This window comes from Equus asinus, chromosome 1 (genome assembly GCF_041296235.1).
Source record: "Equus asinus isolate D_3611 breed Donkey chromosome 1, EquAss-T2T_v2, whole genome shotgun sequence".
Taxonomy (NCBI): Eukaryota; Metazoa; Chordata; class Mammalia; order Perissodactyla; family Equidae; genus Equus; species Equus asinus.
Window position 1 is genome coordinate 170,523,271 of NC_091790.1, and position 24,398 is coordinate 170,547,668.

The window sequence follows — 24,398 nt, forward strand, 5'->3', positions numbered from 1 at the left end:
GAAGACCAATGTCTAGGAGGTTTTCCCCTGTTTTCTTCTAGGAATTTTAGAGTTTCAGGTCTTACATTAAGTCCTTAATCCATTTTGAGTTAATCTTTATGTATGGTATAAGATAAGGATTCAATTACATTCTTTTGCATGGGGATATCCAGTTTTCCTAACACAATTTATTGAAGAGACTATCCTTTCCCCACTGTATATTCTTGGCATCCCTGTCAAAGATTGACCATATATGTGTAGGTTTATTTCTGGGTTCCTAGTCCTGTTCTAGTGGTCTATATATCTGTTTTTATGCCAGTACCATACTATTTTGATACTATAGCTTTGTAATATAGTTTAAAATCAGAAAGTGTGATGTCTCCAACTTTGTTCTCCTTTCTCAAGATTTCTTTGGCTATTTGGAGTCTCTTGTGGTTCCAGATGCATTTTAGGTTATTTTTTCTATTTCTGAGAAAAATGCCAGTGGAATTTTGATAGGGATTACATTGACTCTCGTGATCATTTTGGATAGTATGGACATTTTAACAATATTAATTCTTCCAATGCATGAACACAGGATATCTTTCCATTTATTTTTGTCTTCTTCAATTTCTTTAATCAGTGTTTTATAGTTTTCAGTGTAAAGATCTTTAACCTCCTTGGTTAAATTTATCCCTAAGTATTTTATTGTTTTTGATGCTATTCTAAATGGGATTATTTTCTTAAATTTTTTTGGATAGTTCATTGTTAGTGTATAAAAACACAAGTTATTTTTTATGTTGATTGTATACCCTGCAACATTACTGAATTCATTTACTGGTTTTAACAGTTTTTTTGGTGGAGTCTTTAGGGAGGTGTGAATATAAATATATATATATACATATCATCTGCAAACAGAGACAGTTTTACTTCCTCCTTTCTGATTTGAATGTCTTTCATTTCTTTTCTTCCATAATTGCTCTGACCAGGACTTCCGGTACTGTGCTGAATATAAATGACAAGAGTGGGACACCCTTGTCTTGTCCCTGATCTTCGTGGAAAAACTGTCAACTTTTCAGCATTTTCAGAATATGTTGTTAGCTGTTAGCTTGTTGTATATGGCCTTTATTATGTTGAGATATATTTTTTGTAAACCTAATTTGTTGAGAATTTTATCATGAAAGGATGTCGAAGTTTTTCAAATGCTTTTTCTGCATCTATTGAGATGATCATAAGATTTTTAACTTTCATTTTATTAATGTGATGTATCACATTAATTGATTTGCATATGTTGAACCATCCTTGCATCCCAGGGATAAATCCCACTTGTTCATAGTATTAATCCTTTTATACACCGTACTATTAAATTTGCTGTTAAATTTGGTTTGCTAGTATTTTGTTGAGAATTTTTGCATCTGTGTTCAACTAAACACTGTGACGCTGGAAGGGTATGGGAGACAGATACATAGGATTGTCTTTTGTTTTTAAATACTGTACTTGCTTATACATTCAGAGTAAAGCACCCTTTTAAAACTCTCTTTAAATGGAGACTGTACATATAATACTCGTTATGGACTGAAAGTTTTGTGTCCCCCTCAAATTCATATGTTGAAGCCCTAAGCCCCAGTGTGATGCTACAGATGGAGCCTTTGGGAGGTAATTAGCATTTGATTAGGTTATGAGGGTGGGGCCCTCATGATGGGATGAGTGCCCTTAGAAAAAGAGACACGAGGGAGCTTGTTTTCTCTCTCCTTGAGTGCCCACAAAGGTGACGTCCTCTGAGCACAAAGGGAGATGGTGACTGCCTACAAGCCAAGAGAAGAGGTCTCAGAATGAAACATGTCTCGCTGGCATCTTGATCTTGGACGTTCCAGTCTCCAGAACTGTGAGAAATAAATTTCTATTGTTTAAGGAACCTAGTTTATGGGATTTGGTTATGACAGCACAAACTGATTAATACAATACTGTAGCACAGATCTTGTGAGAGGGAAGCTTAATATCTAAGCCTTGGAGACACTCATCTCTTTTAAATACCTACATTTATATTAAAAATTGTTATTTCTCACATCTAAGAAAGACTGTAACAGATTCATTGTACTATATAGATTAGACATTACCAAATTCATTACCTATCTGAATAATAATTGCCAGTCTTTCTCCCCATTATCTATCTGATTTCTTTACCAAACTTTCTTTCCCTTCCTGACTTTGTATTCATAATGAGAAATGTTGGTAATAATAGCTTTAATAATGGTAACACTGTCTTGAATTTTTATAGCAGATTTCCTCTGAGAGGTTTAAGTGATCCAGATGAATTGTGTAGTTTTCACTGGCAACTTTCCAATGAGTTAGAGTGTTGGAATGAATGCTACCTCAGCTTCACAGCTATGGCTGTCATCCCTTCGTTATGACTATTTGCTTCTATCTTACATGAATCTACTCTTTTCCTCGCCCTATCTCAGAGTCACAGGAGCCTATTATTCTCTTAAGCATGTGTGGGATAGTGTGTGTGTGTATTGCTTTCCACACCCCCTCCTTCTACCCTATGCATGTCTGAGGGATTAGCAATGCTCTCGACTAAAGAATATAAAATGGAAATGAAATGCAAGAAACTTGCCAGAAGCAACACTTAACAGAAGTGTCAATTCTGTTTATCATAAATGTGACTATTTTAACCTTAGCTAATGGCAAATGGCAATTTTCACATCTAGGGAAGAATAATCAAGAATAGGATTCACTAAAATCTAACTTATAAAATATTCAATTGTGGAGTAAGTTGGATAAGAACGCTGAAGCAGGCAGTAAAAGCTGGGAGATACAGGATAACACTTCTTGCATGCTAAGAACATTTGATTAAATTACATCTCTTAGTGGTTTTCTTGTTAATGCCTAGTCACTGGTGTCGGTGCTGCTCGTGCATTTATGAGTCTTGGGGATTATATTGGAGTAATATAGACAGAGAAAGAAGAGGAACTCGTGGACACAGACATTATTTTTCTTCCTTGTGATCCTTGTTCTAATAATAATTTTTAGTTCTTACATGTAAAAACGTATCTAAAAGTAGAAGAGACACTCAATTCAATCATATTTTTAAATTTCAAAATCTTAAAAGTTATACTGGAAAAATAGTACACAAAACAAAATATGAAATCATGAAAATGGTTATATTTTAGTCAAACTCATGAAAAATTTGTAATATGATTAAGAAATAGCATTAAAGTAATTTATTGTTATGAAATAAATGTTTAAATATCTATATTTAATTCACTTATAAACTGTTCGGTAGTTTTGATGGAGTGAAAGATGGATATAATTTTTCCTTTGATGTCTTAGCAGATACATACTCTTCATTTTTGTAACAACATTTTCGTTTAAATATGCTGCAGTTTTTTGTAGTTAAGGTATAGAATAGAACTTTTTAAAATGCTGAACATTTAGGTTACTCTATAGATTTTCAGAAATAAACATACTTTAAAAGTTATACTATATATTATTCAGAATATATTAATATAATATAATATAATATAATATTACATATGTATATGTTTCTTCTAGGGAATGAAGCCCTGGAATCAACGAAAAGTATGTGGCATATGTGCCCTGAGATTCTAAAATTAATTGGTTGAAATACTCTAACTTATCTACGTATACAAACCAATGGAACCTTTATGACCAACCACTTTGTTTTGAGTGGTGTTAATTCCTTTGTTGTATCTCTCTGATAATGCCTCAATTCAACCTATGTGATGGTCAGATAACTATGTCAACCTGGCTAGGCTGTAGTCCCCCGTTATTTAATCAAACTCTAATTTAGGTGTTGTTGTGAAAGTATTTTGCAGATGTGATTAAAATTCATAATCAATTGACTTTAAATATGAGAGATTATCCTAGATAATCGTATTGGTCTGATTCAATCAACTGAAAGGCCTTAAGAGCAGAACTGAGGTTTTCTGGAAAAAGAAGAAATTCTGCTTGCATATAGCAGCATCAGCTCATGCCTTAGAGTTTCCAGCCTGCCCTATAGATTTCAGCCTTGCCAAGTCATCCCCCCCAAATCCTATAAACTAATTTCTTGTGATAAATCCCTTAATGTACATCTCCTACTTCTTCTGTTTCTCTGGTTGAACCCTGACTGATACAACCTATAATGGTCAAGTTTGACCTCCAACTACCTTTCTTCTAACAGTTTCACCCAAACCATACTTTATAAATCACTATAAAGAATTACTGAGTTGTTGCTTAGAGAGTTACAACAGCAACCCCATCATTTTAATATAAAGTATCCATAAATTGTCCTTGCTTTACACCATCATTTACTTGATGTGACATTGCAACTTGCAGCTTGTTTTGCTTCTACTGACCAAGACAGCCCTAATATTCCCCTCAGTTTGCCTAACCTTGAGCCAGATTTCTTCCTATTGGCTCCTGATCTCCCTTTTCTTAGAACGTTTACTTTAGAAAACTTGCAATTGTAAATTCTTTCTTTGTGCCTTTGAGATGTAAATCTTCTCCCAGACTCTTGCCAGTTTTAGAGCCCAGGAGTGTCTTTTTCAAGGAGCCATCTCTTTCCAAAGTAATCATCAAGGAAGACGGAGCCCCTATCTGCAAGTCTCTAGGGAAAAATAGGACCCTAACTTTTATAATCAGTTAGCACACACAGATAGCCTAATCACATACAACCTCCCCACAAATGCCCTCCAGTACTTTTCCACTAGCTCATCCCACTGCTTAAAAATTCTCCCGCCTTTTGTTTTAGAGGAATAGATTTCAGTCTCTTTCCCCTATTGCAATAGTCTTGACCTCTATTTCAACACACTTAAATAAAGTCTTCCTTGTCTGTTTAACTCGGTCTAGTGCAATTTTTCTTTGACAATACATAGAATTATAAGATTAGAGTGTGCACTTCTTAACTATTTGATAACTTTGGGAAGTATGAATTCATTTAAATGTGTTTGTATTATGATTATATTGACTTTGGCATAAATATCAGTATTACAACAGTATATCCTATTTATCAATATGTATTTTAAGAATTGTATACAATATTTTGCATATATAAAAACTATAAATTATTACAAGATAACTTCTAAATTAGTGAGGATCAGAAGTGGCTTATGTAATTCTGTCACCACTGTGATAATTTAGGTAGATGTTGACTTGCTAATTGTCAGCATCATTTCCTTCTGTCCTTTTCAGCCCTCTCTTTCTTTTTCCTTTCCCTCTCAAACCCTGTCCTGAAGACTAAGAACACAAGAAAATAGTGGCCATTAGTATTTTTGTGACTGCGGTGTTTTTGTTGCCATTGCAAACAGAAAACACTTGATTGCAAAGTTCTAACCTGAGTCCAGTTGCTCTTCAGCTGTTGAAAACAGAATTTAAATTAGAGATGGTGAAAAGCCATAGAGACGGGTTCTGTTTGGATTTCTTGTGTTTGAGAAACTCCTAAAAAATCCCCCATCTCCTTCAAGCCTCCACAGAATATAATCATTTCCCCGAAATCACAAGGATTTCTACTTTGTGGCCATTATTAATTATTAAGTTAACCAAATCAGAGTGGTCAGTGATCAAAATATAATCAGAGTTCGAAGGAAATGTGTGGAGGACCCCAGGCCAGAACCTGTATTTTAGAGGCAAAGCATGCCAAACAGACACAAAGAGCTTCTTTTTACCATACGTTTATCTTAAATTTTAAGAGCACTGTCTTCTTGAAGCATGGGATTATAGGTTAGTTATCATATTATGGACATTGTTTATGTTGGAACTTAACAAATAATAAATATTGACAATGATCTCTGTTTAAGATTTTGTATATATAGGCTGTTATTTTGAATACCTCACGTAAAAAGAAATTCTCACAAATTCTTACCAATTTCTTTTGCATGATATGTTGCAATCTTATTCGAATGTGATTCTAGGAAAGTAAAATACAGAGTACTCTGTTTGCATTCTCCCAAAGGGAGTTAATATAAATATCATCCCCCATCTAACAATAGAGCCTTAAATTAAAAAAATATTGTGTAACAACGTGCTGGCATTCATTCCTAATAAAGAGACATTCAGGTGTTCAAATTGAAGATATTCTAAAAGCAGAAATCCTACATTTGTTTTGAGTTAAAATGAATTGCACTTTATTATGAAGATCTCTGCTTTTCATTAATTTAAAGTTTGATCTCTAGTTATGTCAAGATAAATGATAAATCACTCTCAAAATATCTAACAGTATGTTTGCAGGAGATATATGTAAAAATGAGTAGAACAATTTTTAAATATTAAGCAAAAATTGGACTAGGAAAATATCTGATTATCTGCCTAAGCATTTTATGTAAAAGCACAAAGAGATAAAAAATTTAACAAGGGAAACAAAAAAAGACCCCAAATTTAGCTTAAGAAGCAAACATTGGGGCTGGGCCCGTGGCACAGTGGTTAAGTCCACATGTTCTGCTTTGGTGGCCTTGGGTTTGCCAGTTCAGATCCTGGATGTGGACCTATGCACCACTTGTCAAGCCATGCTGTGGCAGGCATCCCATATATAAAAAGTAGAGGAAGATGGACATGGATCTTAGCTCAGGGCCAGTCTTCCTAAGCAAAAAGAGAAGGATTGGTGGCAGATGTTAGCTCAAGGCTAGTCTTCCTTAAGGAAAAGAAAAGAAAAAAAAAAGAAGCAAACATTTATCAAACCAAGATAATATTGTGAATGATCTATCTTAGTTCAAACTGTTATAACAAATATATGGTAGACTAGGTGGCTTATAAACAATGGAAATTTATTTCTCATAGTTCTAGAGACTAGAAGTCTGAGATCAGGGTGCTAGTATGGTTGGGTTCTGGTGAGACACTCTTCTAGGTTGCAGACTGCCAACTTCTCATTGTATCCTTACATGGTGAAGGGATTAAAGAGCTCCCTTGGTCCCCTTTTTTAGGGGCACTAATCCTATTCATGAGGGCTCTACCCTCATGACCTAATTATCTCCTAAAGGCCCCACCTCTTAATATCATCACATTGGGGGTTAGATTTCATCATATGAGTTTTGGGCAACACAAACATTCAGTCCATTGCAAAATCTAATTCTGGACAAACTATTTTTTGAAGAAAGTCTGTAGAAGAAAATTCTCCTTATTTATTTTTCTTTCTTAATTTATTTCTCTTTAATCCATTGTACTATAACTGTATCTTCAGAGTCACTGACTTCAAGTTTTCGTTTAAGACCCTTGTGCCAGCTAAAAGTCAGCAACAATAAAAAAATGTCAAAGGCAAGTAAATTTTCAGTTAATTTACTGTCTAATCAGCATATGTGAGGTTTATTTTATTTATTTATTTACCCATTTAACAATATTTTTTGTAATTGTACTTTACATCAAACCTTGGGCTAGGCATTCAGCAGTGATCAAGAGAAACACAATTCCTGACCTCATTTAGTAGAAGTTTAGTGGAAGAGAGAAAATTTAAATAAATAATGGCACACATAACTATGTGATAATGATTGAATTAAGTACCATGAAGGAAAAGTAGGGAAAACATATTTGTAGAGCTCTTATTTCCTTTTCCTTAAAAATGTTCTGATAAATTGGTTCCTCCTGTCTCTAATGGCCAACTCCAGGCAGTAAGGTAGTAGAATGGGTGCTTGGACTGTGAGTGTACAGGGGTGAGAGTCTCTGGGAACACTTCCTTTAACTTGAGAGGGCCCCTGATGAGGGGGACCAGAGATTCCAAGCAGGGGCCGCCCGGGTGGTCTTGCTCAGAGTCACTAGTGCAGCCAGGGCGGAGATGCTCCCAGCTTTCCCTGATGCAGTCCGCAAGCATTGGCGTTCCTGCAGCTTGGATCCTTGTGGGCTTTTATAAAAGGAAATGAAAATTGGTACACTTATAATAAGGTTAAAGGTTAAGATGGACTTAAACTAAAAATTAAAACTAAGAAAATCGAGAACTCTCTGATGTTTACAAGAAGGACAACTAAAGACCCAGTAAAAGCGTAGAAGAAAAGAAAGTAAAGTAGACAAGGTCGAAAAAGAGATACATAAATGCTAAAATTCATAGAAAAGTGCAAGATAAAATTAGAAAATTGGGGAAATGTACTTTTAAAATATTTTAATAAAACATGAGTAACATTAATAAATGTGATCGTATTTTAATGTTAAAAAGCCTCAGTTAATATGAAATTTAAAAGTACTGTGCCACTAAGCACAACTAAGGCCCACAATATTAAAAGCTAAAAGAAAAAATGTGAAAAATAAGAACAGGCCACATAGAAATTATAAATATAGGTAAAAGTGAGTCTGTGCTGGAGGCAGGGTTTTGGGGAAGGGGGAGGCTGAACTGTAAGTGGGGCCTCCAACAAGGCAATGGATGGATCCAGAGCATTTGTTTGTTTTTTTGTTTGTTTTTCTAGGCAAAGACACAGGGACCATGGAAGCTTTTGGCTTCCAGAACATTCTCAAAGGATCCTCCCTCCTGAGGTCTAGCTGGAGAAAGATCTGTGATGCTATAGTCATTTGGTGCTGAGCTGATAGGGTCCTGCAACAGCTGGAAGACATAGCCAAATTATTTCCATTTGTATGAAAATGTAATGCATCCATGAGGAGAACTAAGTCCCAAATGTATAGCATTTTGCCTAATGTTATAGACTGTATGCCACATGGTAAGAGGAGATTTATAAACCACCCAGAAAATAAAAGGGCATTTGCATTATAGGAAGAATCTCTAAAGTATTTGGGCAGTTGTCTTCTGGTAATTCCTAAGTTTGATGAATACTATAGTCAGCAAGTTTACATATAATCTCCTGAGTATGCTATTGCTCTGCATTTATTAGGTCCTTCAAAGATACTCTCAAAAGTTTTTCCCCAGTTGCTTAATTTCAAATGTTAAAAAGCAAATCCCTGACATGCCAATAGCAGTATCGATGGTAATGAAATGTTTTTGTCAAAATGCTTAGGTAACCCTTAATGTCTACCTCAGACTTGCCAGAAATGCAGTTTTTCAGAGCCTTATGAGGCTCCTGCAAGGCAAACTGTTTCTTTCTAGAATGCTGAGAAAACTGTATTACCTGGGGGAGGGGGCGGGGAATACGTGGGATGGTGGGTTGGTGGGTTGGTGGGTTGGTGGGGCCGGTTTCTGTAGCTGACTCTGAGATGGAGACCTGTGTGTGGGAGGTTTCCTGGCAAGGGCCCTGGGAATAGCGCCTGTCACAGAGGGAGGGAAGCAGGATGGGCAGAGGGGTTGGCCAGGATTGGGATCTCAGTTGTCTCGGCCCATCCTGCAGAGAGCTTTGTCCTGGGAGGCCCTTCGGAGCTCCCCATGGGGAAGACTTTCTGTCCAGCCCCACACGGACAGCCCTGACTCCCGTGTGGAAGCATTGCAGTCAGCTTTATTACTTTCAGTCACAGAAGATTCCCAAAGGGACAGTTTTCTCAATAATTGTTTAAACAATTTTTTGAAAAGCCATATTTGTTTTCTCCTTGAAAAGACAAATGTTATGCCAATATAGTGCTAAGTGCTGGAAATCTATGTTATGGCATTTCAGGTTCCATTCTGATCTAATTCAATTCTGGTAAAACAAATTTTGACCCCAAAAGCATTGATTTCTCCATGTAGTTATCTCTTTAAAAAAAAAGTGCTTGAAACTGGGTTGATATATCAACAGACAGAGTCTGTTTCTTCTGTCTTCCTTGGCATCGTTGTCTGTGCACAATGAGACACTAGTGAGGCTATTTCGGATTATCTGTACTTTTCTGTATAATCTTGTTTGAGGTAATTTTTTATGACAATAGTGAGGGAAAAGTGTGAAAAATGGAGATTTCTTGAGATACTTCAAATATTTGTACCTCTTTTCCGTTTAAATACATTCTCCGCGAAATATTTTTTTCCTTTTTTTATGTGTAAGCATATATAACTTAAGCAATGCAAGTATAAGATAACTTGATTTCATGCCAATTCCAGAGTTCATATTATAAATTAGTTTCAAATTTCCAAATACTTAAATGATGTCATATAGTTTATAAGCAATTTTGTTCATACTGTATTTTCAATTTACTAACTCATTAGTTGAGTAATGACTAAGTGTCAGCTATGATAATAGGTCCAGGGACTAAAACTGTGTATCTTCAAAGATCCCATAGAGTAGTGGAACAGTGCACAAGAGAGAGATATGTACAGTATGGTGTGATAAGTGCTTGAGTTCATTTATTTCTCCATATTATGAGTAATATATGGATGTGAAAGGAAAATAAATGTGGCTGGGGAAAAAGACTGGATATTTTTGTCTGGTTCTAATTTTGATTCTCCTACCAATTAGTAAAATAACCTTGCAACACTGACAAGGTTTGCTCATGGGTAAGATGGGGACAACCACAATCAAATTAGATGCTATGTGTACAAGTTTTAAACTATAAACATTAATATAAGTTGATTTTAATGTTGTAGGGGAAACCTTTGAAAAAGGTAGTGAGAATTTACAGACCACGGAAAGCAAATATAATGCAAATTGGATATATGTTTATACAAATCAATTATAAAGATGGTGTTGTACAACAATTTCTGAACAGTGACTTATAATTAATTGCAGTTTAATGTACTCAACAGAATCTTGAAATCCATCAACAGTCCTCAAGCCTGCTGAGTGCTTCTGAAGTCTCCAGCAGTTCTGCTTAAATGAAATAGAAAGTTAAAGATTCAAGAGTGTATATCTCCAAGAGTTAAGGCTAGCTAAGAGTGTAACCTTGACCTAGTCCATTCTAGGTCACACAAATTTGCACTGTTGTTCTCTGTATGATAAAGAAGTCTGAAGTATTTTCTAATATTTCAGTGTTGGTGGAAGGGATGGTATGGAGTGGAGGTTCACCTCTGGGCTGGGAATATATAAGAAGGTCGTCTACTTCCTCCGTGGCTTTGTGAAACCCCTCTTTCTAAGGTGTGGACCCATCGGCTCCTCATGATTCTGAACTATCTCGCCTTCTCGTTTTGGCTTGCTCCTCTCAGTTTATGCTGCTTGAGACCGAATTTGTAACCCTGTAAGAAGTGTCTCAGGTTTTTGCCCTACATGAAAGTCTCCCAAACATCGGCCATGGAGTGTCACTTCCCGTGGTCATCCAGGATACTTGAGTCACGCTGTGTTGGTAAACCTACTCTCATGCTCTATCTGGGAATGGGGACCATCCTGGGGTAAGCCGATTAGTTTATCCATTAGAAACAAAACCAATACTAATGGTGATACTACAGATTATAGACAGCTAAGCTTTTGGTGTACATTATTTCATTTAATGCTCACAACAACTCTCTGAGACAGCTACCACTATAAACATTATACTAGTACACAATTCCTACTTTACAGATAATGAAATTGAGGCTTATAGAGGTTAAAAATCATACCACCTATGGGGCTGGCCCCGTGGCCGAGTGGTTAAGTTTGTGTGCTCAGCTGCAGGCGGCCCAGTGTTTCATTGGTTCGAATCCTGGGCGCAGACATGGCACTGCTCATCAAGCCACGCTGAGGCAGCGTCCCACATGCCACAACTAGAAGGACCTACAACGAAGAATATACAACTATGTACGGGGGTGCTTTGAGGAGAAAGGGGAAAAAAATAAAATCTTTAAAAAAAAATCATACCACTTGTAATTTTAGGAGAATGGTTTACATTTTTACATAATGAATTTAATAGGAAATATATGATCTAAAGTTTCATCAGTATACAAAAATGGAAGATTTACTGAAATGCTTGATTAAAAAGAATATAAACTTTTATTAATATGATCTTTTATATCAAGACTAGAGAAATAAGTTTAGAGAATCTCACTTTAGGTAGGAAAGAAAAGAGAGAAAGGGAAACTTTGAGTTTATACTCAATCTGAAAATTATAAAGAGGGAAAAATGAGCCAGTCTTTTCAGAGAAGCTTATTGAAACTTCTTATGCATAGAAGTTGGTGCTGATGAGAGCCTTTTTACTATATGAACATTTGTCGAAAATCAGTACCCCAGGTCACAAACCCTGTCAATAAATTCCTTTATTGCAGTGAAGACCATGAAGAAGTGCCAACTAGAACAGATGTCAGTCTTAACTTCATTTTCTCAAACAGGGAAATGCTTAAGGATTTAAAATTGGAACATAATCTTCAGATAAGCAATCATGAATTGGCAGAATTAGGGATTCAGAGAGAAGGCCTAAAAAAATCCTGAAAAATAGAATTAGTGTTTAGAAAGCTGATTTTGGCAAACATGTGAAATTATAGGGCAGGCTTTCAATGCGTTTTTTAACATCTTTGCAAAGCTGTAGTCACAGATGTTCTTTATCCCAGGCTTAGACATGAGCAATGCCCTGAGTCAGTTTTATTGGGGCAGGGAGTACATGATGAGCCTGTGCTGTTGGATTGGAATTAGGATAGACCATATTCATGATAGCTAGGGTGACCTTTGTGTAGCCAGTGCCCAGCAGATCACACTGTCTCCCTGAGCTGCTGCCGCATTCACTGGGACACCTGCCTTAGTTTCCAGCTATGATGAGAGCCCTTCATTTTTAGCTATGGTCTCAACACACTCCTTGATGCTTGCCATTGAAATGAATCCCATTCCTAGCACTTTCTGCAGTTGGCTGAAGTCTTGTTTAGAAGAAACTTATTTTTCATTATTGGGGTGATGACATTCACCCAGTTTTGAGTATTGCTTATTGCTTTGTATCTCTAGCTTCATACCCAGATAGGACCTGCAGATGCTATTAGAAGTAAGCGTCTAATTTCTCATGACCTTTTTGTGTACCTGGGACAAGGACCCAGTCTTTATGCTAGTCAGTTATTCTCAGAACAGGTTAGTCCCTTCAGCCTGCTTGGCAGAGTTCCCGGCATGTCTCATGGGCTTGCCTACATTATCATGTGGATCTCATGAGATGGAATTACATTAGGGTAAAAAAATTCCAAGAAAACAAAATTAAGGATGTTATAAAAACCTAATATTATACCTTATGGTGTAGAAAGTTTGACTTAAAAAAAGAATTCAGTAACAATCAAGTACATCTGTAAAAATTATATGTAATAGGAGCTAGGCTGTGTGTTCGGTGAAGAATATAAAGTGTATAATTGTAGAATCTTAACAGCTGAGTGAGAAAAGACTTGCAACCTATGGAGAGAGAAGCAGGGATTTTTAAACTTGCAGAAACAAAAGTTGGATAATAGAATCATAAAACAAATGAGATCTTAGCAATTATTAAGTAAAATTCATTACATAATACAGGAATTCCTTCTGTGACATTGCTGAAACTGATCATCCACCCACGACTTGAACTTTTGCAGCTCTGGAGAACTTATTACTTGTAAGTAGGCCACTCCATAAAGGAAAATAATAAGGGAATATATTTCCTTCTTAATAAGTATAAAAGGGCCAACAAGGCACTAAAGATTTTTAATGCTTAAAAAGACTTTAACATTTTTAGCAGGGAAAGCTGAGATCTACAGTCTGAACTAGACCGAACACGGCTCTGGGCCTCAGGGCAAACGTACTACAAGAGAGAAGAATGAATAAATATTTCCTCATTACATTAGCTCCATCCAAGTGTGCGGATCTGGATCCCCTGCATCTAAGATTACTTAAGACAATGCTTTAAATCACTCCAGGGATGCTGCTATCCTGTTAACCCTTTTTTGAGACTGAAGAATGGCAGATGACTGAGAAGTGAAAGGGTAAGTTTGGTTTTATATGTATACAAAATCATTGGCTGAAAACACCAGTTGATACAGATCCAGAAGAAAGAAGCAGCCTACTGAATTACATACAGACAGCCTTGAAAATGTGTTTTCAGACTAGACTTTCCTGTGCTACTCTGAGAATCACAGACTAGAGAGAGTGTCTCAGAATCACAGAGTAAGCAAGCACTGGAACTGGAAGGGGCCCTGGAGATATGTATTCTTCCTATAAATTGGTCCACAAACTGCTTTTAGTCTCATAACCTTTTTTTCCCAACAAAAATTTTACCTGAGCTGCTGGCCCAGTGGCATAGTGGTTAGGTTCGCATGCTCTACTTCGGCGGCCTGGGGTTAAGATCCCGGTTCAGATCCTGGGTGCAGACCTACTCACCACTTATCAAGCCATGCTGTGGCAGGTGTCCCACATATAAAGTAGAGGAGGATTGGCACAGATATTAGCTCAGGGCCAGTCTTCCTCAGCAAAAAGGAGGATTGGTGGCAGACGTTAGCTCAGGGCTAATCTTCCTCAAAAAAAAAAAAGAAAAGAAAAATTTTACCTGCAAATCCACTCTGTTAAAAGATGTAAGAACCTGTCCTTTGCCCCACTTCCCTCCCTCCCTTCATTACCTTTGCTCCTTCTCTCTTCCTCTATCTGTCTTTTTACCTCTCTCCATAGCAGCCCCTGAGGCACCTTCATTGAACCCTGTGACTGTATTGGCCAGACTGTCATAAGTCATCCTCTCCTAAGGGACAGCAGTTATGAACTGGGACACATGACCATAGAAATAATTTGAATCACCCTCTGAGAACTACAAGAGGGGGAAAACAAAACTGAGAAATTCTATCATTGAATTAACTCATCAGGAATGATGATTTAAACATGTGAAGAAATTTAACTCATATGGGCTCCAGCACACAAGGGCATCAAGACCCTAGCAATGATTTTTAAAGGCTGTCTCACAAAGGAATATAAATTTTTTAGGACAAAGCTTACCAAGGATCAAACTTTCATCCTGAAAGACGAGATAAATTGGAATCTTCCTCAATTTGTGAATTTGATGTTTGATCAGACTAAAATGGTGGCATCTTATTGGACATTAAGCAAAAAAGTAATTGAAGATCAGGTAGAGATCCTTAAATTAAACAAAACAGACGAGGCAAATATATTGCACATATTCTTTCTTTTTTTTTTAAAGATTGACTCTGAACTAACATCTGTTGCCAATCTTCCTCTTTTTTTTTCTTCTCCCCAAAGCCCCAGTACATAGTCGTATCTTCTAGTTGTAAGTCCTTTCAGTTGAGCTATGTGGGACACCACTTCAGCGTGGCCTGATGAGCAGTGCTAGGTCCGCGCTCAGGATCTGAACCGGTGAAACCCTGGGCTATCGAAGCGGAGCGCTCAAACTTAACTGCTCAGCCATGGGGCCGACCCCTGCGCATATTCTTGACCAATGCGAAATGTGTGATTGATAGTTGCTGTACCACTGAGGAAAATCTAAACTTGTTCACAACTTTGGATTTTCATATGATTTTTCATGATTACTGGATGGGTTGTCATCCCAGCTTTTGGCAAGGCAGGCAGCACCAAGCACACACACCCTGCTTCCATTCTCAGGTTGGAGGAAGGCCAACCTGAGAAGTATGACTTTTCAGATTCTACTGCGTTTATTCAATATGAAGAATCAAGGGAGCGTGATAGAAAAGCTTTCAGAAAATTTGGAGTCAGGAATTCTTTAATATTGGCATATGGCAGTTCTTGCTTCTCATAAGTCACAATAGAAACATGGTCATTATTCATAAGCAAGGTATTGTAAAGCTCGGTGTGCCCCTTCCCAGAAGACTAAATTATGCATATTTTAACAAGAGGGGAAACTGTAATGCCTGCCAAATTCCTCGAAGAAATCCCTCTTGATTTAAGTATTATGCTCACTTGATGATTATCATTTTTGTCAGAGAATAGAGAAGGAATTACCTTTTAATGCCCTAAATGAGGTAAGAGGCTTATGATTAGATGTCACCTCAGGTCCACTAATACTGTCTTGATAAGTAAAAGAGTCAAATGAACTTCTTCCTCTAAAGTGGTTGGTTGGTTGTATTCATGGAGTTTGAACTACCAGCTTTAGGTAAACTCTGCTGTGAATGCCGCTTTATTTAGATGGGCTAGACCAGCTCTGGTTCCTGGATATTTGGGTGTTGAAAGAAACCCTGCCCTTGGCAGAGGGCTTAAAGCAGTGCTTAATTACTTAGTATTGTCTCAAACTGGTGATAGCTAACACGTAAGGACTGTTTATTATTTGCCAGAGAACGTACCTTATAAAGATTAACTCATGTAAATCTTGTTTTTTTTTTTGAGGAAGATTAGCCCTGAGCTAACTGCTGCCAATCCTCCTCTTTTTGCTGGGGAAGGCTGGCCCTGAGCTAACATCCATGCCCATCTTCCTCTACTTTATATGTGTGATGCCTACCACAGCATGGCTTGCCAAGTGGTGCCATGTCTGCACCGGGGATGTGAACCGGCGAACCTCGGGCCGGCGAAGGGGAACATGAACACTTAACCGCTGCGCCACAGGGCCAGCCCTCATGTAATTCTTATTTTGACAGAATTCTGACCCTTAGTCCCTTGGTGTCCTAAAACAACTATTATGATTAAGCAAATTAAAGTTAAGACTGATTCCAAAAGAAAGTTGTAAAATAGATAGGATTTATAGTCCTAGAGAATTATAATAACAAAGATTCATGGAATGAGTTAAGAGTAGAATGAAGAAATTGTTTACATGCATGAGATTATAAGAATCTAAATTTGTATATATTTAACAGAAAAAATTGGGTGGAGACAGAAGGGGTGAAAATGAAGACATTATGAAATATTCTATAATGCTAGGACACTCACAAAATCAAACAAGCTTAGCAATTGTTGAACAGTGATCAACTGATGGTATTTGCAAGGAAAAGATTCTGAAGCAAAGGTGTCTAGTGAGCTTCATGACTTTTCTATAGTAACTGTTTATACTGAAAAGTATGTATGTCTCTGTGTGAAAGAAAGAATATATCTCTGAATGAAACTAGGTGATTAACACATCCTTTGAATATTTGTATCATATCTACTGATATTTTGTCCCAAAGTATTTGTAGAAATAAAATTAACTCTTTAATTGATTGTTTCAGGTAGGAAATTGGCAAAATATCTTTCTTTTTCCCTCTTCTGTGTAACTCTGCATCTAATTGGCCATTAGAACATACTGAGCTTCTTTTAGATCCATCTGCTCCTCTCCTCCATTGCTGACCCTGCCTTAAGTTTGGTGCTTATTAACTTTGCTATGTAATGCAAGAGACCCTCATTGGATCTCTTGCCTCCTGTTTGTTTTCCTTCCAGTCTATCTTTTACCTTGCCCCTGAGTTCTTCTGAAAAGAGATCTGATCCAGTCATCCCCTTTAAAAATCTTAGATGGCTCCCTATGGTTGACACAATAAGTTCAGCATTCCCTTTTTCAACTATGAATTTCTCTAAGATGCATTTCTTGACTATATTTGGTACAAGTGTTCCATGCTCTTAAAGACTTTTGTCTTTTCCTTGTCATAAAATCTAACCAAAATGTGTTGGGAATCTGGATTTAATTATTGACCTACTATACTTACGTGGTCCATCTTGTTTCCAGTTGTATCACTATTCCCAGTAGCCCATGCTATATAGTAGGTGCTCATTAAATATGTAAGTTAAGCGCTGGAACAATCTGACCTTAATTCAGTTAGTTTTATGCTTCATGTCCTTCTTTGCACACTCCAGTGCATCTGCTCCTCAACACTTCCCAAAACTTCCTGGCTCTTCCCCTTGGTAACATCTCCATGTAATATCACCTTTCCATACAAAGCAAAATTTTGCCTGTCCCTTAAGGCAGACCTCCAACTCCACATTATCTTTGAAGGCTTCTCTGATCTCACTGGCTTTATTTATTTCCGTTTTTGGAATCCAGTTGCATACTCTTTGGGACCTCAACTATGACACTAAACTCTTTCTATTTGGGAATGCAATTAGCTTTTAATCTCCCATTTCCTCTACTTCTTTGAAAGTTTCTTGAGGACACAGGTGATGCCTAACTTGTCTTAATTGCATCCATAGCAGAGATACAAAACACTAACTTTATGAAGAAGGTGCTTACTAATTATTTATTAGTGGAGGTTTGATATATCCATATTTCTCTACAAATATTCTTTGGAACTCTATTTCTGTAGGATGTCAGTAGATATTATATTAAATGGAGTTATTTGGCCAAAGAGGTTTGGAAAATGCCAGGTTAGACAGAATGAAACACACTTTTTTTCTTTCTTTTTTTTTTTTTTTGCTAAGATGCTTGTCAGAGCCTTAAATGCTAGTTTTTTTCCTCTATGGGGGAAATATTGTACCTAGCATTTCCAAACTTACCTGGCCACATGGCCCTTCATTCATGGACTGATTGCTACATATAATCCAGTGAGATCTGTCTGGCTCCTGTCTTAGAGGTGAGAACATTTCCAAATTCCAAACTGTATATAGCCTGGTGTTAACTAGTGATATGTAAATGAAAAGCAATAGGATATATTGGAGTATGTGAGGAAGTCATTTGGTTTAAAATGAATTCAGCCTGACCTTGTTTTTCCCAGAGGACCTGGCATGGCCTGTTGAACATATATTGTACATCTACTTTAAATATTTACTATGTCCCAAATACAAGAATGATGCCCCTAAAGATAGAGATGTAGCTTCCCCCACGTATCGGCGTTTCCTTAAGGATAAGCGTTCTCTTCTTGGAAACCAAAGATTAATTAATTACCGACCTGCCGTGCTCACCTTGTGACCACTGACCTGCTGTGCCAGCTAAGCATCTCATGACAGTTTTAAAAGGGACATTCTTGTCATATGTGACATATGCTCTTTGTTCCAAGGTGGTATATAATCACCCTGTACACCCCACTTGTTTAGTGCCCCTCCTTCCTTGAGGAAGGAAAGCCCCAGGCTCGTCCTCAGATCTGGCTCATAATAAACTAACCCTAATTTTGATTTACAGATTGATTATGGATTGTTTGTGTTGACACCAGGTTAGGGATTAAATCTTTAACAGAATTTGGCACATGAAGATGCTCTGATCTTCACGCAGCTACAACTATTGACTTCTGAGCTACAGGAGGCACCTCAGGGAGCCTCAGCAGGACAAGCATTGTTAGAAGATTTTTAACATTCTGAATGTCTAAATTGCACTTAAGTGTTACAGAATGTCTCAATATTATGTAATTTAGCACAGTATATGGAATATTATATGGAAACTTTCACAATTAATTGTTAACTTGATTTCTCTTAACTCATCCATCTTAATTCTATATATATATATATGTATACTTCTTTGAAAGTTTCTTGAGGACACAGGTGATGCCTAACTTGTCTTAATTGCATCCATAGCAGAGATACAAAACACTAACTTTATGAAGAAGGTGCTTACTAATTATTTATTAGTGGAGGTTTGATATATCCATATTTCTTACAAATATTCTTTGGAACTCTATTTCTGTAGGATGTCAGTAGATATTATATTAAATGGAGTTATTTGGCCAAAGAGGTTTGGAAAATGCCAGGTTAGACAGAATGAAACACACTTTTTTATATCCTATATATATAGTATATATTTTTATATACTATATATATATAGTATATATTTTTTATATACTATATATATATATATACACATATATATATATAGTATGTGTGTGTGCATGTTGTCTATAGCATGTGAGAATCCTGAGGAACAATTTTATAGATGTACAGTTGTGTGGGCTTTAGACAAAAAGGACTGCAACTCATTTCTCAGAGTCTAAATGAAAGGGGACTTGATAAGTAGTTTTTAAAAAAGGGATTGGTCTTGCTCCAGTTTCAACATTCTCATCAGTAATATGCGTTATGATCTCCCTTTACAGATCATATATGATACCAGTAATTTCTTAGCATTTAATGTATACTCAGTTTTCACCTGGATACTACACTTGGACATAATGGAAGAAATTGCCTTGGGAAAGTATACTTCAGTTTCTGTCTGTCATTCTCTTCTTCTCAAGTATAGTCTTTTAAAGAGCTGAGCTGTATTCTTCGTTTTCTTTGTATTTTCCTTTGAGTGCTGTGCTGTGTACCCAGCAGGTACTTCAAAGACATTGTTAGGCGGACTCTCATGTAAATCAGCACCTTCATTAAGTTTTACATGAAAGAACATCTTGATAATAAGGTAGGGTGGAGTGTAGGGGTGGTGGTGGGCAGAAGCACCAGCCCCCTGGAGACTGGGAACAGAATTCAAAAGACCTTGATGAGCAAGAAACAAATATAAGGACATTTGCTAGTACACTCAAAGAACAAAACCCACATCGTACAAATGCAAAATGAGTAATGAGGAGCTAGATCTAAGTACCTCAGCAAAACATCTAAAAGTCGTAACAAATTACAAAAGCCCCCATGAGTCAGCCACATGTTGCTTTTTAAAAACAGAGTGTTTTCTCCAGAATGTGTTAAAAAGGAGTATAGCAGGCAACATTTATGCTTGAAGTCTGTCTCGTGTTAAATGGCGTAATTAGATGAGATAACTTGGGAAATCTATCGTGAGCTAAAGCAATAAAAATCAATAGTTATTTCAATTTTGTGTATCTTCCCTGAAAGTTTCCTGAAAATATTGTGCCCATTAAGTCTCTTTATAAATAATGGCGGCCTCCACAAGCTGGGCTCTCAAATTCCGAAGTATAATATTGGTTATAGTGCAGAGGTGATATCCTTTGTGCTTTTTAAACATAATAAAATGACAATCACCATATTAGGGAGACATTTCCATGCGAAGAAGAGTGACTTCATTCCTGTCCTTGTAATACTTCTGGTGGTGTTAAAAGCAGTATTCCCATACTATCAACCTGTATGCACCTCTGTCGCTGAATATTCATTTGATTTCAGTTATACATGCTATGGGATTTCAAAGATTTGTAACAATTCAAAAAACCATATACCTATTTTGGAAAATTTATGTTGAATATTAAATATGAAATGAAATAAAAAGATTCTCTGCCATTAACTCATTACAACTATTGTCTAAAACAGATAGGAATTTTAAATAAATTATGTAAGTGGAGTAAACCAAAGCAAAGACAGAGTTTTACCATAGTTTTGTAATAGTGTGAAAAGGGGTCAGTTTGTCATCAAATGAGTTTCATCAGTGGGGAATGTACATATCAAATATGTTCTAAAGCCGAAAAGTAGAATTTCCCTGTTTTATACAAGGCAGCCAAAAGATGCATAGAGCTTTTGGACAATATAATTGATACATTGATGAGAAATATTTCAGCTTTGTGCTTCATAAAAGGGAAATACACATTTTTAAATTGTACCTTTGTAAAAACGAGCCACCATGCCATGAGAAGCCCAGATGGTCCATAGAGAGACCCACATCAAGAGAAATGAGAGCTCTTAGTCCACAGCCCAGCTAAACTCTCAGCTGCCAGCCACCCCAATTTGCCAGCACAAGAATAAGCCATCTTGAAAGGGAATCTTCCAACACCCAGCAACTGTCTGCTGCAGGTTGGGTTGTCTGAAAGCAAATATTTGAGACGGAGTTGATGATGCAAGTGGTTAGTAGACTTTAACACCTGTGTAAGGAGGGTGAACAGCAGAATTGGGCAAAGGAAGAAACTAAACTTCAGTGAAGTTTTGACAAAGCCTTTGCCAACCAGGTATGAAGCTCTACAGTGAGTTTTGCTCATCAAATTTGTTTAGGGTTGCACTGAGATGGCCAGACATTCATATCCCTGCCTTGCTCAGTCATCAGATGTGAGCTGGTCTGGAAAGGATGTGACCTGAGATAAATCAGCTCTCTGTAGCTGAGGCAGATCCTAAAGGAACTGACAGCAAGAGGTATCCATTGACTGCATACCCCAAAGCTGGTCAGCAAATCTTTCTTTGAAAAGAGGATCTTGGTAGTGTATCTCCTTAGCTGCCCCACTGCCACACTTGGAGGAGAGATGAGCTGCCCTGGGGTGATTTGTTATATAGTACCATTAATGAAATACATCAAAAAATTCCAGGGAAATTAAATTATAAAATTAAAAGAAAAATAGCAAAGCCTATGATTTAATTTAATTTATGATTTTATTTATTTATTAGGTCTCTATAGACAATGGAAGGAATCAAAAAGAGAAAATGTCAAGGGATAAAAAACTCTTTAATATCAAACTGTCCTAAAGTTAAAGTTTAAACAATTAATGGGACAATATTTGTGATAAAAAAATAGACAAAGAATTTCTTTCCTTTAATATATGATATACTCACATGGATCAATAGAGATTCTTAGTACAGAAAGACATATCAGAAAAGATATACATACAGATAATGAAGGTATGAAAAATGTTCAATCTCATGAATAAATAAAGAAGTGTAAAGTGAAACCATTTACCAAGTGTAAAATAAATACCATTTTAACTTGTCAAATACACAATATTAAAAGAAGTTGTTACTCAACGCTTATGTTGATGGGATGATAAGGTCATTCACATAAATGCTAATGGCAGAAGAATTTCTTAAGACTCCTCTAGAAAGCATTTTGGCAATATGCATTAAAAATCATAAAACTGTACATTCTTTCTTACCCAGTAATTAAATTTCCAAAACCCTACCTTGGAGAAATGTTCCAATATTTGTGTATTAAAATGTTCATCCTAGCCTTTTATGTTTGTTAATAGCCAAATAGGGGGATACTTATAGTAATTGATGGGGTAGGACATTATATGATCATTTAACATACTATTTAGTAAGAAATTTTAATAGTGGGAAAGTGTTTGTTGTATTCAAAAAAGTACACAAAATCTATACACAATAAAAATTCGACTATGAAAAATGTTTATATGTGTTTGAACATGTGTTAATGTGTCCATAGTTGCTTCTACTTTTAGGAAGATTCTCAGATGGTGTTAATTTCTGCCCACTTTGGACAGGGGGAAAGATTTTCTCTTCAAGCTGCCACCTTAATACAAGCTGTATTCGTGACTTCACTGTCTGGCACTTACAGGTGTCCAGGACTGTTGGACATCAAGTGGTTCTGGGCAATGATTAGCAAGTGGTTCACCCTCAAGCACCTCCCAGTGCTGAGATTCTTCCACTCACCCTTTGGTTCTTGTAGCTAAAGTTCCCTTTCCTCTGTTGGATCTCCTTTCTCTCCCCAGTTTCTCTAGGTCCTGTTACCCTCTGCTTCCTCTTACTCTTCCAGTCACAGTGTTCTTTCCCAAACTGAATTCAACCAAGGGTAGAGTGATGTTTAAATCTTTGTTTCTGCTCCACCGAGAGCTTCAGTTGCTATTGAGTAGTGACAGAGCAGAGGGTATGGGAAATATACATCTCTAAGCGATCTGGGCTAATAAATGTTTTGGCTTGACATATCCACATTATTGTTGCAAGACTTATGCTGCTTAGAGGAGACTAGATGAATTGAAAATGAAATCTACTTGAAATCCTTTAATTTCTACTTGAAATCCTATAGTTCTAAGAACTTTTGGAAAGTACATTGTATTTAGGTTGTAACATCGTTAGTGTTCAGGGAATTCACAACACTTGTAGAAAGCATTGAAGTCACAGTGATGATTTGTTTTCTGGGGTGTAGAGAAATGTCTCAATTACCTCAGGAGATCTCTATGCTCAGTTTTTCCTCTAATGTGTTTCATGGCAGAAGGAGGCAGTGCCACGGTCTCTTACATTGCAGACAGTAGTAGTGGTCTTCTCTTATTCAGAAATTTCTCTGTGCTTGACTCAGACTTTCTTTGTGAGGAAAAGCGATTGTGTATGGGTTTTCAAGGCTATTTTAGGTGGCTTTAAAGATTGTACCAACCTTTTAAGCAGACTCTCTGTTCTTCCTTCTTTTCAGTAGAGAAGAAAATCAACAGAAGCGAAGTTGACAGCAAAGAAAACATTTCTGCCTATGACAATGTGTCTGGAACATGAAGCATTGACCTTGAAGCACTGGTCTATTCATTTGTGGATGGTTTAATCAATGAGTCCTTTTAACAGCTGCGTCATTTCTCATTGGTATGTAACCCAATGGCTCACCTTTGCTCTTGTTTTCTCTGTGTCTAGCTTTATTACTTGTCAAGAAAATGAAAGCTCTAGACCTCCACTTCTAAGGGTATTTCCTCAATCTCAGAAAAGCAGGGAAGAAATGGAGTAAAAGTTGGGAATAAAAGAGACTATTAAGCAATACAAAGTATTTGATAAAATACATTCATAGACCCAGAGACCCAGAGTTTTGCATATATAATATGGTGAAGGTAGTTCTCAGTCCTGTTAAAATCCCTGCCACTTTTTCTAAGTGTCTCTGCTCCTCAGTTAATTTCTTCTGGGCAGCTGGGATACGTTTATGAGATTGTTTAAACATGGGCCTTTAAGAACACAAGTATGTAAACATCCCCACCAGCAATGAATGTTCCCTAAATGTCACTAAACTTAAAATGTAAAATCATCATTTAAGCTTATATGCAGAAAAAACCAAATGACCATCACAGGAATCAAAGTAAAGAAAAATGTTGGACTTCTTCTTTGTACCAATCAATAAAAGTGACAATGGAATCATAACTTTAAAATCTTTAAAGAAAAAAGAGCGTGTTCTAATCAGGTTCCTCAGCTGTGCTATCATTCCTAGATGAGGACTGCTCAAGCACATCCTCTGATTTGCAGACTTTCAGAATAGTTACTAGGTAAATGTCTTTTTTGTAGATATTACTAAAGGAGATTTAACAA

The 24,398-nt window shown here is 36.8% G+C and overlaps 1 long non-coding RNA gene across 2 annotated transcripts in view; it reads left to right on the forward strand.

Moving 5' to 3' along the window:
- The window catches only part of LOC123282824 (uncharacterized), a 429,750-nt gene that overhangs the window by 69,794 nt on the left and 335,558 nt on the right, over positions 1 to 24,398 (forward strand). For both annotated transcript variants that reach the window (XR_011504035.1, XR_011504034.1), the window contains exon 2: positions 23,530 to 23,690. This is a non-coding gene — a long non-coding RNA (uncharacterized lncRNA). The remainder of the gene's footprint in view (positions 1 to 23,529; positions 23,691 to 24,398) is intronic.